Source organism: Arvicanthis niloticus, chromosome 16, assembly GCF_011762505.2.
Source record: "Arvicanthis niloticus isolate mArvNil1 chromosome 16, mArvNil1.pat.X, whole genome shotgun sequence".
Classification (NCBI taxonomy): domain Eukaryota; kingdom Metazoa; phylum Chordata; class Mammalia; order Rodentia; family Muridae; genus Arvicanthis; species Arvicanthis niloticus.
Genome location: NC_047673.1, coordinates 70,291,258 through 70,304,989, shown reverse-complemented (window position 1 = coordinate 70,304,989; position 13,732 = coordinate 70,291,258).

Sequence of the window (13,732 nt, the reverse complement as noted above, 5' to 3'; positions counted from 1 at the left end):
AGCCTGGTCTACAGAGTGAGTTCCAGGACAGCCAGGGCTACACAGAGAAACCCTGTCTTGAAAAACCAAAAAAAAAAAAAAAAAAAAAAAAAAAAAAAAAAAAAAAAGAACTCAAGGCATGTCTGGCTGTGGTGGTGCATGCCTTTGATCTCAGCACTCAGGAGCCAGAGACAGGCAAATCTCTGAGTTCAAGGCCAGCCTGGTTTACAGAGTGAGTTCTAGGACACCCAGGGCTACACAGAGAAACCCTGTCTTGAAAAAACCAGCCCCCTACCCCTACCAAGAAAAGAACTTAAGGCAGGATCTTGACACCTGCCACAGCCCAGCCTAAACTACGTGTGTTTCCTTTCACCATGTGTTAGATCCTGCTTTATAATAATCCTCTCATGTATCTGGATTTTCTCTTTGTCTTAGTCTGTTCAGGCTGCTATAACAAAATCCCACAGACTCGATGGCTTACAAACAACAGCAATTTGTTGTTCACGGTCTATAAGCTGGGAAGTCCAAGGCCAGGGTACCGGGAGAGGTGGCATCTGCCTCCTCACAGTGGATGTATTTTCTATCGTTACTCCTCATAGCAGAAGGAATGAGGAAATCTCTGGGGCCTCTGTGTATGTTGTATTTGTATGCATGTGTGCATGTATGTGTTGTATGCATGTGTATGTGGAGGCCACAGGAGGCCATCAAGTGTCCTGCACAGTAGCTCACCTTGTTCCTTTGAGACAGTTTCTCATTGAGCCTGGAGCTAGGCTGGCGGCTAGCAAGCGTCATGCCCTTTTCTCTGCCCCCTGCCCCCACAGCAATGGGGTCACCAATTCATGTGGCTGATCTCCATTTCTTCTTTTTCTCTCTTTACATGGGTCCTGGGGATTTGAACTTGGGTCCTTGTTCTTGCACAGCAACTGCTCTTACTACCATCCTCAGCCCCTGGGGCCTCTTTTATAAGGGTGTCCGTCATCTCTCAAAGGCCTCATATCCAAATACCTTCAGAAGTCTGTAAGTAGAGCAAGACAGATGGCTCAGTGGTCAAGAGCTCTTGTTGCTCTTCCAGAAAACCCAAGTTCAGTTCCTAGTGGCATGACAGGGTGGCTTGAGACAGCCTGTAACTCCAGTTCCAGGTGATCCAACACTTTCTTCAGGTATCTGTGGGTATCCACATGCACATGTGCATGCATGTGTGTGCATGCACACATATATGTACACAATAATAATAATAATGAATTAAATCCAGAGGGTCATAAACACTTAGCCTATTAAACCTTACAGCCCGTGAGATCCTTTAGGACAGTGACAATGTCCTCCTCATCCTCCTCCTCATCTTCCTCCTCCTCTTCCTCCTCCTCCTCATCCTTCAGCTCTAGTACTTGGCACAATGTTTGCACAAAAAGAATTCCATGGGCTGGAGAGATGGCTCAGTGGTTAAGAGCACTGACTGCTCTTCCAGAGGTCCTGAGTTCAATTCCCAGCAACCACATGGTGGCTCACAACCATCTGTAATGGGATCCGATGCCCTCTTCTGGTGTGTCTGAAGAGCTACAGTGTAACATATACATAAGATAAATAAATAAATCTTAAAAAAAAAAAAAGAATTCCATAAAGTTATGCAGCATACGTGAGCAATGGCAGTGGCCCCATACAGGTCCAGCTCCAGAGTGGCACAGCATGGCCAGCCACTGCATGGTAAATCAAAACCTGATCCATGATTATGTTTATAGGTGCGCTCTAGAAAAACTTGCGCTTGAATAATGGGGAGACAAGAGGATTACAAAGACGTCTGTAGAAGATTTTTCATAGTAGCACCCAGTGGAACTAATATAAATATTCACTAAAGGTAAAATAAATACATACGTTACAGTGCACTCCCAATAGACTTCCAACACAGCAGTGTAAATGAACAAATTACAGCTCACACATCAATACACACAGACCTCAAAAACAGTGCTAAGTGAAAAACCATATCCAAGTTACTAAACTCCTTTAATATGGGTAGGTCCATTTGTACAAAATCCAAAGCCAAGAAAAATGGGATTGTCCACCACTTAAGTTCCTTACGTACATACGTTCCTTAAAGAAAGACAAAAAGCGTGGCCATGTAATACTGTGAAAATATCTCTTACATGCTAAGAGACTCAAACTCTTGTTGATCTCACAGCCAAAGTTAACAGTACACCTTAAAGTCATTTAAGACTTAAGGCTGCTATCCTACAGTGGGCTCAGCCTGTTTGTTAACCTGCCTTTAAAGAGAACAATGTAACGACCAATCTTAACTTGCCTTGGGTTCCCTCAAGTTATCAATGTTTACAGCCTAAGCTAAGTGCACAGCTGTAATGATAAATTACAGAGGTTCCCATGCCTGGGTCACCTGCGGAAAGCAGCAAATGTGGAGAAGTTGGAAGTAGCTGCCTAAAATCTACCATAAAGGTTGAAAGACACAGTTTATGGATATTGGTTCATGAAAGTGATGTTGAAATACTGTTTGTTGTCTGGGTCACTTGGGACTACTTGGAGCCAGTGACTTAATCTCTTTAAAAAACCCTGTTAACACTTTCTTAAAGTATCCCATTTCTTCCCCATGTAAAGCTTTGTATGCTGTTCAGTGAATACAGAGAGAAGTCCTTTATTAGAGCAGACACACGCAGCTCACACAGATCAACACAGAGACACACATACAGGGACAGCACAGAGACATACAGAAAGACACACAGGGACACACACACACACACACACACACACACAGATTCTTAAGACAAGTCTTAGGCAGGCACAGACCCAGGCTCACATAACAGATAGCCAGAGGACAGAAGACATAGGGACCATGAAATAGAGAATTCAAAATCTGGACTCACTCTTGGTTAAAGAATTCTGAAGGGAAAGACTTCTTTCTTTCTTTCTTTCTTTCTTTCTTTCTTTTTTCTTCCTTCCTTCCTTTCTCTCTCTCTCTTTTTTAAAAATGTGATATTACCTATGCATTATTGGTGACTCAGGGCTAATTACTAATGTATATAATCTGTGCAAAAGTGTTGGCATCTCAAGTAGTTATTTTAGGGGGTTATGTGAAATAAAATGGAGGCAGAAAACACTAGAAACTTCAAAGTAATTTTTTTTCAGCTAGAAAATGAATGTATGATTCTTTGGATTCTTTTGAAAGGTTGTATATATTATATACATTCCTGTGTTTTCACAACAAAAAAAAATTTCAAATAGCATCAACAACGTGAATCCCAGGTGATATCCTCTAGAGCACTTCTGACAGGAATCTGGCTTCAGAGTTGGAAAGCAGAAACTGAGAGCCCATGGCTGACTACACAGGGACTAAAAAGGTCTGATGGGGGTGGGGGTGGGGTGGGCACTGTCTCATTGTGCCTGTCTGTGAAGTGATGTCCTGACTGAAGGAGTGTGCCTGCAGGGAAAATGAGGCCCAAGGGTGGTTGGTGTCCCTAGTCTCCTGACAGGCTCATTCTTTCTGAGCACCATTAAAGGGAGAATGGTTGAAAATCCTCCCATTCTCAAATTATGGTTCACCAATGTACTGAGCCCTGTGAACACAATATGCCTGTTAACAGATGGTTCCTATAGGTCCTTGTTAAATACCAAGGACAGTGCCCTTGCCTCTGGGGAACACAGAGCCAGCCCCTCAGCAAGTGCAGAATAGAGTTTTCTTAGAAGGGGCCAGTGAGATGAGTCAGCAGGTAAAGGTGCTGTACAGACTGGATCACCTGAGCTCAGATCTCTGGAACCCACGTGAAAAGGCTAGCTGTGGCAGCATCTATAATCCTAACACTTCCTTCTCCTGGGAGTGAGATGGGAGGAGATTGAATCACTTGGAAGCTCAGCAGGGCAAGTAGCCTGGAGAACACAGCAAAAGCAAAAGAGACTGGCTCTCGTGTGGGAGTTGAGAGAACAGCTTTTAGGAGCCAATTATCCACTTGTATCATAACACACACACCATATCCCCCCGTCTTAGGCAGGGTTATATTGCTCTGAAGACACCATGACCATAACAACTCTTATAAAGGAAAATATTTCATTGGGGCTGGGTTACAGCTTCAGAGGTTCAGTCCATTATTGTCATGGCAGGACGCAAAGTGGCCTGTTGGCAGACACGGTGCTGGAGGAGCTAAGAATTCTACATCTTGATCTGCAGGCAGCAGAAGTGCACCACACTGGGCTTAGCTTGAGCACATATGAGATTTCAAAGCCACTCCCTCTAAAAAGGTCACACCTACTCCAACCATGCCATGCCTCCTAATAGTGCCACCCCCTATGGACTAAACATTCAAACACATGAATCAATGGGGGCTATTCCTAATCAAACCACCACACACCCCAACAATAATAACAATAATAAATGTATTAAAAGAAAGCAAAGGAGAAGGAAGAACATTTTTGGTTGTTCTTCACAGTCTATGTCCCTCTTGGAAAAGAGTCCTGCAAATGCCATTAAATTACCTAGGTTGAGGATGGAGAGATGGTTAAGAGCACTTGTTGCTTTTGTAGAGGACCCAGGTTCAGTTCCCAGCACCCATGGTGGCTCACGACCATCTGTAACTCCAGTTTTAGGGGACCCAGTGCCCTCTTCTGACCTCCATAGGTACCAGCCACACACACTCAATGCACATATATGCATGAAAGCAAAACACGCATACACACAAGTAAATCTCACAACAAAAACAGCAACAAGAAAAATCCACCTCATTTAAATCCCCTAGCTTGTGAAGTCCCAGAAAGACTTGAACTTGCCTTTTGGAAGCTTTGTGCTGTGAGCACAGTGTCTGGCTTCCCTGCAGCTGTCTGTTGATGGTAGTAACAGATACTTATGAATACTATGTGTATTTGGTGTGAATACTAAGATGATACATGTTAAGCCCCTTTCCCACAGAAGGTCAGTCAGTTTCTGTTGACAGAATGCCCACTGTCCAGAGCTTGTTAGTCTTTAAAGGCTCTGAATAGTTACATCTTTTGGGTTTGACTGTGGTGATGATAATGGGTATTTCACAGGGAGGCTGGCTGACCCGTGCTGGGAAGGAGTGTCACCTTGATGGACGAACCACGTTTTAGGCCCTTGTCCTTGACTTAGTCTTATAATTCAGATTTGTCCACATGTTCAGAGAGAACCATTTGGGAACCCATTGGGACAATAATATGTAAATCATGACATTTACTTTACTACGATAAATAACAAAGTTTGGTAGACTCAGATTTACAATCTATGGGCCCAGCTGCGTTGTCCCTTTAGGAACTTGATGGGGGTCAACTGAGAGTCTGAAGGGACAGGGTCAGGTGTTAGATCTTAGGCTTGGAATAACGCCAGAGTGTTGAAGGGTTTTAGCTTGGTGCTTCTGGAAAGTTGTATGACAAGTTTTCTGGGAAGATGCAACACATGACCCAGTCACCCCAGATAGGGATCCCATGATAGACCAAAGTACTGAAACCACCAAAGTCCAGCTTGTGCACTAATGAGTTTTATTGGGGTTCCTTACAAGAATATAGGTGAGGCAGGCCAGGCGGTGGTGGCGCACGCCGTTAATCCCAGCACTTGGGAGGCAGAGGCAGGCGGATTTCTGAGTTCGAGGCCAGCCTGGTCTACAGAGTGAGTTCCAGGACAGCCAAGGCTATACAGAGAAACCCTGTCTCGAAAAACCAAAAAAAAAAAAAAAAAAAAAAAAAAAAAAAAAAAAAAAAAAAAAAAAAAAAAAAAAAAAAAAGAATAAAAGAATATAGGTGAGGGGTTCTTATAGGAGCAGAAATGGCTCACAGAAGCTGCATCACCAAAGCCCACCCCAGCGTGGGTGAGAGATCACAAGGTTGAAGAGGGTCCTTCCAGGTGCCATAGTTGGTCTAAACATCTTCCAGGCAGGGCTGCTGGTTCTGCTTCTACCAGGCAGCTGGTCTGGCCTCAAGAGTTTTCCTTCAGTCTGAGAGGGGTTCTCAGCTTTTGTTGCTTATTTTGACAGGAAAGGGTCTAGCAGATCTAGAGTTTCAGGGATTTCCCGAGGCTATTTTGAGTTCTTTACCTTCCCGCTTAAAGAGCTTACCCACCTGGATGGCTTGCTTCAGTGTCCCAGGAAACTGTTACACAGTTGAAGGTGGTGAGACCTTCAAGTAGGGCCTAGTAGGCGGTCTTAGGTCACGTTGACAAGCTCTTGAAGGGACACACCCTTGAAGGGATAGCAGGATTTCAGCACCTTCCTCTTCTCTTTCACATCCTGCCTTGAGCTAAACGATTCTGCTCTGCCTTGTGGTCTCTATCATGAAGCTACTGCTTCACCACAGGCCCAAAAGTAGTAGGGGCAACCAATAGGATAGAAACCTCCCAATCCATTGAAACAAACCGCCTTTTCTCTGTAAGTTGATTATCTCAAGTATTTGTCATAGTACTGGAAAACTTGAACCATTGATGAAAGGCTGTTGGAAGTAAGGCAGCCCTCAGCATCATACTATCTCCTCTTCCCTATATCTGAAAAAGCACGCTTTGATGTACTGATCTTATAATGAAGTCAAGTCAAAATTCTCCTAAAATATGGCCTTTGGAGATCTTTTCGTAGCCTGGAAATAAATTACCCTAATGTCCACTAGATGGTGTCCAATATACACCCACAGTCCCATTTCATGCTGCTCTGGGAAGGCACCGGGGATCTTGACTGGGCCACTGACTGAAGGAAACCTGTGTAATGTGACACACCTGGTTTGGTTGCTATGCTTTGTTTTCTGGTAGTGGAGAAGAAAGGAGAGCTGCTGGGTTGGAGGCAGAGGTTTGTGGAAGTGTCCTAGGGAGAAGTGATGGGCCTGGGCCAGGACTGGGCAGCAGAGTGAGGGGAGGGAATGATCAGAAGGACAGGAACTGAGGAGCAGGCTGGTCACAGCCCTCTTTGAACATGGTTGTTTCCATCTTTCTTTTTCTCGTTCCTTTACAGGTTGTAAGCCACAGAATCGCAGAGATGGGGTTTTATCCCTGCAGATGCTTTTCAGGATCGAGAAATAGATCTGCAGTGTATTTATGATGATAATGAGTCATAGAGTTCAATGGTTAACATTTATTACTTTGTCTGGATTTGGAATTACTTAGGGAACATCCTGGGTTTTTCGAGGCAAGGTTTCTCTGTGTAGACTTGGCTGTCCTGGAACTCATTCTGTAGACCAGGCTGGCCTTGAATTTATATAGAACCGCACACCTCTGCCTCCCAAGTGCTGGGATTAAATGCATGTGCCACCACCACCTGGCTCCTTCCTTCTTCCCATCTTTTCATTCATCTATCTGTCTGCCCATTCATTCCTTTGTCTGGATCTGGTCCTTCACCTCTACAGGCTCCAACTGCCTTGACACTACAGCAGCATCTAGCAGAACTTCAAACCTGGTTAGTTACCTGGTCTCCCATGGACACTCCCTTCACATTCTTTTCGTTTTGTTTTGTTTTGTTTTTTTTGAGACAGGGTTTCTCTGTGTAGCCCTGGCTGTCCTGGAACTTACTCTGTAGACCAGGCTGGCCTCGAACTCAGAAATCCGCCTGCCTCTGCCTCCCAAGAGCTGGGATTAAAGGCTTGCGCCACCACTGCCCCGGCCTCCCTTTACATTCTTGTCAGCTTCCTACTTCTGCCTCTTTAAATTTGGCCTCTCTGAGACTCTGTTAACTCATTGTAGCCATTCTTTAACCTAAACACCTGTTTTCCTGCAGACTGTATGATGTGTCATGTGTGTTCTGAGGCTTTACATTGTTACAATTGGAACAAAAGAACCTGTCCTTTCCTTGGTTACATAGCAAGGAGAGCAGAGCTACTTGGCAAATTGCTGCCAACAAAACTTCCATAGCTTGAGTTTATTATGACACTGTGGGAAGACACAAATGTATTCATCTCTGTTCCCGACACAGTGAAATCGTGACATATGGCTGCAGAATTGAAGAATGCTTCTCAACTTGTCTTCTCTGCAGAATATCTCCAGCCTTGTTCATTCACTGCGTTCATCATCCCTCAGGGATGGACATCTGTGTGTGTACGTACATCCATGGTACTGGTCCCCCGTGCACAGACTCCTGTGCTCTAGCTATCTTCCAGAGTGTTCTTGCAAGGTTGGCAGCTCTGTTTTGTCTCATGTCACACAAATTCCTGTATATTGCACAATTCCTGCTCATGGCTGTACATCACAGCAATCCTCAGTCACTCAACAACCAATCACTTGCATCAGGGCTCCTACTGGCTGGAGGTGTGGCATCTCAGCTCCCTGGGTTCTAGTAGTGCCTGGGAGCCCAGGCCACAATGGTAGGTGTAGGGACCTGGGCAAGACTTTTGCTCCTTCTATTTCTTCCCCAACAAAAGCACAAAATGTCACTGTATTTTATTCAGTTCGACAACCACTCGTGGGAGAATCTCTGTTTAGAGGTCATCGTCCTAGGCTCCGGCTTGCCACAGCGGGTAAGATACACGTCCAGTGTGAAAACCTCATTGGCATTTGCAGTGATGCACAGTTCCCTGTAGAGAGAAGCTGAGGCATGCTCAGGGACACTCAGAGAGATGAAGGGAGCTGAAAGACTCAGAGCTCCAGGAAGCCTCAGCTCAGAGGCCACCTTCGTGTGGACAACCTCGGAGCTCCTCTTTGGTAGACCCAGGGCTCATTAACAGTCACCAGCTTTTAGTTTCCCTGTATCACTTAATATGCCATATAAAGAGACCAACTCCAAGCTCACCCTCTGTGAACAGTAAGGGCTTGGCGCTCTGGAGGTCTTCATCTCCTCTTCTGAGAGAACGCAGTAGGCGCTCTGCATCTGCCTGTGAAATGACAAGGAGCTGCTACTCATGCAGGGTCTTTGTGATCAGGGAGGACTTGAAGAGCTAGGATCATGGAGGTAACACCGGGAAAACAGGGGGTAAAGGCACAGCCTGTGGAGGTGTCCCTCTCTCTGGGTCCTCTCTGGAGCCTGTGAGCAGCAGCCCACTCCCGCTCCCGAATCCTAGTTTTGCATGAAGACTCTTCTCCTTTAGGACCAAGTGCCCTTACCCAGATTTGCATGGCCTTGAATGGAGATGTGGTCCCTCACAGCCCTTTCTTTGCCCCCCCCCCCCCGCCCCCCATGGCTCTGCAGCTGAACCTGTTGTTTGCAGTCCTGAGGGAGCGATAGAATCATCAGGGGACCTGTTTAGAAATACCAGGCTTGCCGGGCAATGGTGGCCCACGCCTTTAATCCCAGCACTTGGGAGGTAGAGGCAAGTGGATTTCTGAGTTCGAGGCCAGCCTGTTCTACAGAGTGAGTTTCAGGACAGCCAGGGCTACACAGAGAAACCCTGTCTCAAAAAACAAAAACAAAACAAAACAAAAAACCAGGCTTTATGTAATTGGCCAGAATGCAGGGATCGGGGGTAGCCTCATTTCTCCAGCTTCTCTGATAGATAGATGCAGCTCTGTCTGGAACAGGGCTTCCTGGCCCCGCAGCCAGCAATCTGTTTGCTTTGATCTGCTCCAAGCAGGCAGTTCCAAGTGGCCCACTGGCCCGCACCAGCCTTTCTTTCGGGCAGGGCTCCTGGGATCCTCCCTATCCCTCCGCTCTTTGGTGTCTCACGGCTCTGAGCCCTCTCAATACTGACTTTATACACGTCCCAGCAGACTGTTGCTGTGTGAATTACAGAGAGCAGAGCTATAAAGTCTGTGCCTGGGAAACAAATTAAAACACTCAATCATTCAGCCAAGACAGAGAACAGAGGTAGAGAGACTCTCAGCCCCCAGAGAGGAACCAGGGAAGGAACTCGAGAGGGGAGGGAGGGGAGGAAGTGGCTCACGAGATGTTTATGAAAAAAGCCACTGAGGCAGATGGAGGAGGAGGAGGAATGAAGGGCGCACAGTAGGGACACCTGACAAAAGGGTCCCAGTGATGGGCTGTCAACCGACAGGATCTAGAATCACCCCTGAGACAAATCTATGGGCATTCGCATGAGGAAGTTTCTAGATTATGTTAACTAACAGATTATGTTAACTAACAGCCAGGCTTAATGAAGGGAGAAAGCAGGCCAAGTTTACAGCCGTTAGCCCTCTCTGCTTCCTCACTGTGGACACAAAGTGATCAGCTGCGTCTGCACCTGCGACTAACCTTCCCTGCCAGGATGGACCTCATCCCTTAGAATTTGGCCAAAGTAACCCCTCCCCTACTCAGATGGGGTCTCACTATATGGCCCTGGCTGATCTGGAACTCACTATCTAGGCCAGCCTGACCTCAGATCCAGAGATCTACCTGCGTCTGCTTCTCAAATTCTGGGATTAAAGGCATTTGCCGTCATGCCCTGGAGACGCTCCTTTTTATGTGGCTGTTGTCAGGGAATTGGTTGTGTAGAGTGAAAAATTATAAAGGCCATTTTATGAAATATGTGTAGATTTTTCGCCTTACAGAACTCGGAACTGAAAATAAGATTTCAGGCCTTCACATTCCAGGTGAAGGACACTTGCTGGATTACATTCCCCAAGCCTCGCCCAAGGCAGGAAGGCATTCCTGACTACAGATAAAGATGCTACCACCTAGGTGGGGCCATAGCCCTATAGCCAGAAAAAGTAAAGATAGTAATCTGAAATGGCAGGATAGGGCACAATGGCATGGTGAAAACCACATTTTTGAGAAGAATGAGTGTGCAGAGTGATCTCACATGACTCTAGATCATTTGGGCTAGATTCTCTGAAATGTTCCACTGTTCTTGGTTACCCCTCCCTTGGTCTTCCCAGTGCTATGTTCAAAATTTGTAAAACAACCAATCATGTGTAAGCGCGCGAAAATGCAGCCATTCATGTGTAAGCGCTCGAAAATGCCTTCCTCCCCCCACCCCATGCTATAAAAGACCCTTTAACCCACCACACAGGGCCAAAAACCCTGCTCTTGGAGCTAAAGAGCTTGTCGTTTTTGACCACTGGCTCCTCCCCTAATAAACCTCTGCTGATTGCATCCAGGTATGGTTTCTTGTGTTTTTTTGGGTGGCCGCAATGTCCTAAGATTTGAGGAAGGGTCTCCGGAGTTTGGAGCTCTTCAGTTGAAGGGATGAGCCAGATAACAATACAGTTCTCTCTGATGGCGACCACTTCTGAGGAGGGGTAGGACAGAAGACACCTGGCAAGGAAGGTCCAGTATGCCCGCTGTTTGTGGCAACTGGGCATGTGTGAGATTAGCCAGATAAAAGTGGAATGTGAGGGTCTGGGGAGATGGCTCAGCAGTTAAAAGGCTGTGCAGATGTGAAGTGTGGAGTTTGGACTCCTAGAATGCATGCAAATCTGAATGGGTGGGACAGATGCCTGTAACTCCAGCCTCAGAAAGTTAGGATGGGATTCTCTTAAGCAAATTAGCTAGTGAGAATTTTGGGGTCTAGGAGTCACCCCACAAATCACATGAACACCAATCTCATTCAGACAGGGACGGTTTATTGAATGCACACTCTAAGACTGATTATTAGGGCTGTAGCTCAGAATTTGGGGACTGAGGCTATGACCCTAAACATTTTTCTATGTCAGCTTATAAAGGCTAAAAACCACAAAACCACAATGAGCTCATACACAGGTGTTGGAAGTGCTGCCCAGTGGTCAGCCCTGGCTCAAGCTATTTTAGACAGAACAGTTCATATTCTACTTTTATGGGTCCTACATGAAGCTTATAGCTGTGTGATTTCTTAAAATTAACAAATTCATAACATATAGAATATAACAGGGTATGTGGTCAAGGTGACCCTGCTCTGAGTCAAGTCATTTTTCTGTGTCAATGACTGGCAGGCATATTACAGCAACAATATGAAGTAGCTGGCAGGCATGGAACACAATGGCTGCAGCCATGCTACGGGACTTCAACAAGACCAGCCATATTGATGAGCTCTGGGTTTGACTGTCAGGAATGTTTGTTAGACATCCGGGCGCAGCTTAGAACAGACCACACTAGATCAAACGGTCCCAAGGGGGGCGTTATTCAGGAGATGGAGGGGGGGGTGGAGAAGTAGAGAAGAAGATGGAAGAAGAGAGAGGGAGAAGTAGAGGAGTAGAAGCCAGCCATAACCACGTGGAGGGGGGGGGAGGGGTGAGGAGACAGAGAGAAGCTACAGGCAAGAGATTAAGAGAGAGAGGAGGGGGCAAACAACCCCTTTTATAGTGGGTCAGGCCTACCTGGCTGTTGCCAGGTAACTGTGGAGGTGGAGTTTAGACGGAATACTAACAATGTTACCTTCCTGGTTATATCCCTTTGGGGCCTGAGTCGCCCAGTGTTCCTTCCTTGAGGAGCTAGACTCTTGTCTCATACCCCTGGGACCTGCTGTCTATAGTCAAGGGCTCCTCAGGGCTCAACAATCAAATTTTCTTTTCTTTCTATTTATTTATTTATTTATTTTGGTTTTTCGAGACAGGATTTCTCTGTGTAGCCCTGGAACTCATTCTGTAGACCAGGCTGGCCTCAAACTCAGAAATCCGCCTGCCTCTGCCTCCCAAATGCTGGGATTAAAGGCGTGCACCACCACTGCCTGGCTCTTCCTTCCTTCCTTTCTTTCTTTCTTTCTTTCTTTCTTTCTTTCTTTCGTTCTTCTTTTTTCTTTTTTTTTTTTTAAGACAGAGTTTCTTTGTATTGTCCTGGCTGTCCTGAAACTCGATCTATAGACCAGGCTAACCTTGAACTCACAGATAAGCCTGCTTCTGCCTCCTGAGTGCTGGGATTAAAGGTGTGTGCCACTGTCACCCAGCTCAACTTTACTTTTACACAACGCTAAGTGGCACCCCACCAGCACCCCCAGCTCTGATCAGAGGACTGGGACCTGAGCAGAAAGATTCAACATACTGGCCATAGATTTGTTTCACGAGGAGCTCTGGCTGTAGAGTTTCTCTGATCACGTGGTAGGAGGAGCTGGTTAGGAGTCAGGGCAGTGAGTGAGACTTTGGGAATGGTGGGTTGGTTAGGACATCCCCTTGACCTATCCACTGACTAGACAGTCAGACACTCATATTGTTTTGGGCTAAGACAAATATCACCAGCACATCTCAAGGCCAGCTTGGTTTAGGGTAGGGGTGTGACTGTGAACACACACACATAGGGTGTGACTGTGAACACTCACACACACACTCGAACTAGCCCACGCATATCTTGGTGGAGGAATTTCTGTGAAATTTCTAATAGCTCAGTTACTTGGTTACATAGCCTGTTTGTTACTTCTCTCACTGCTTTGATAAATACTTGATGAAAGGGATTTAAGGAAGGGAGGATTTTTATTTAGGTTCATGGTTCAAGGGTACAGTCCATCATGGTGGGGAAAGTGGGGAAGGTTGGTGGTTGTGCTGCATGCAGCTAAAGTGATGATGGGGAGGAAGAGGGACACTTGATCATCTTATTTCCTCCTTTCCATTCAGTTTGGGATCCCAGTCCATTGGATGGTGTCACCCATAGGTTAAATCGTCTGTCCTCAGCTGTCTTTGGAAAGTCTCTCACACATGCCCAAAGATATGACTCCTAGGTGCTTCTAAAGCCAGTCAACTTGAACTTGATAATAAAGATTGATCACTGTGACACAGTTAAATTTTCATTACGCACGCACGCACACACACACACACACACACACACACACACACCACCAGAGTTTGGATTGGCTGTTAAGTTGAATTATCTTTATGAGTATTTTTTTTTTTTTTTTTAACAAGTGAGAGTAAAAGAAACTGGCCTGGGAGAAGGCTCAGCAGTTAAGAGCACTGACTGCTCTTCTAGTGGACCAGGGCTTGATTCCCAGCACCCACATAGAGACT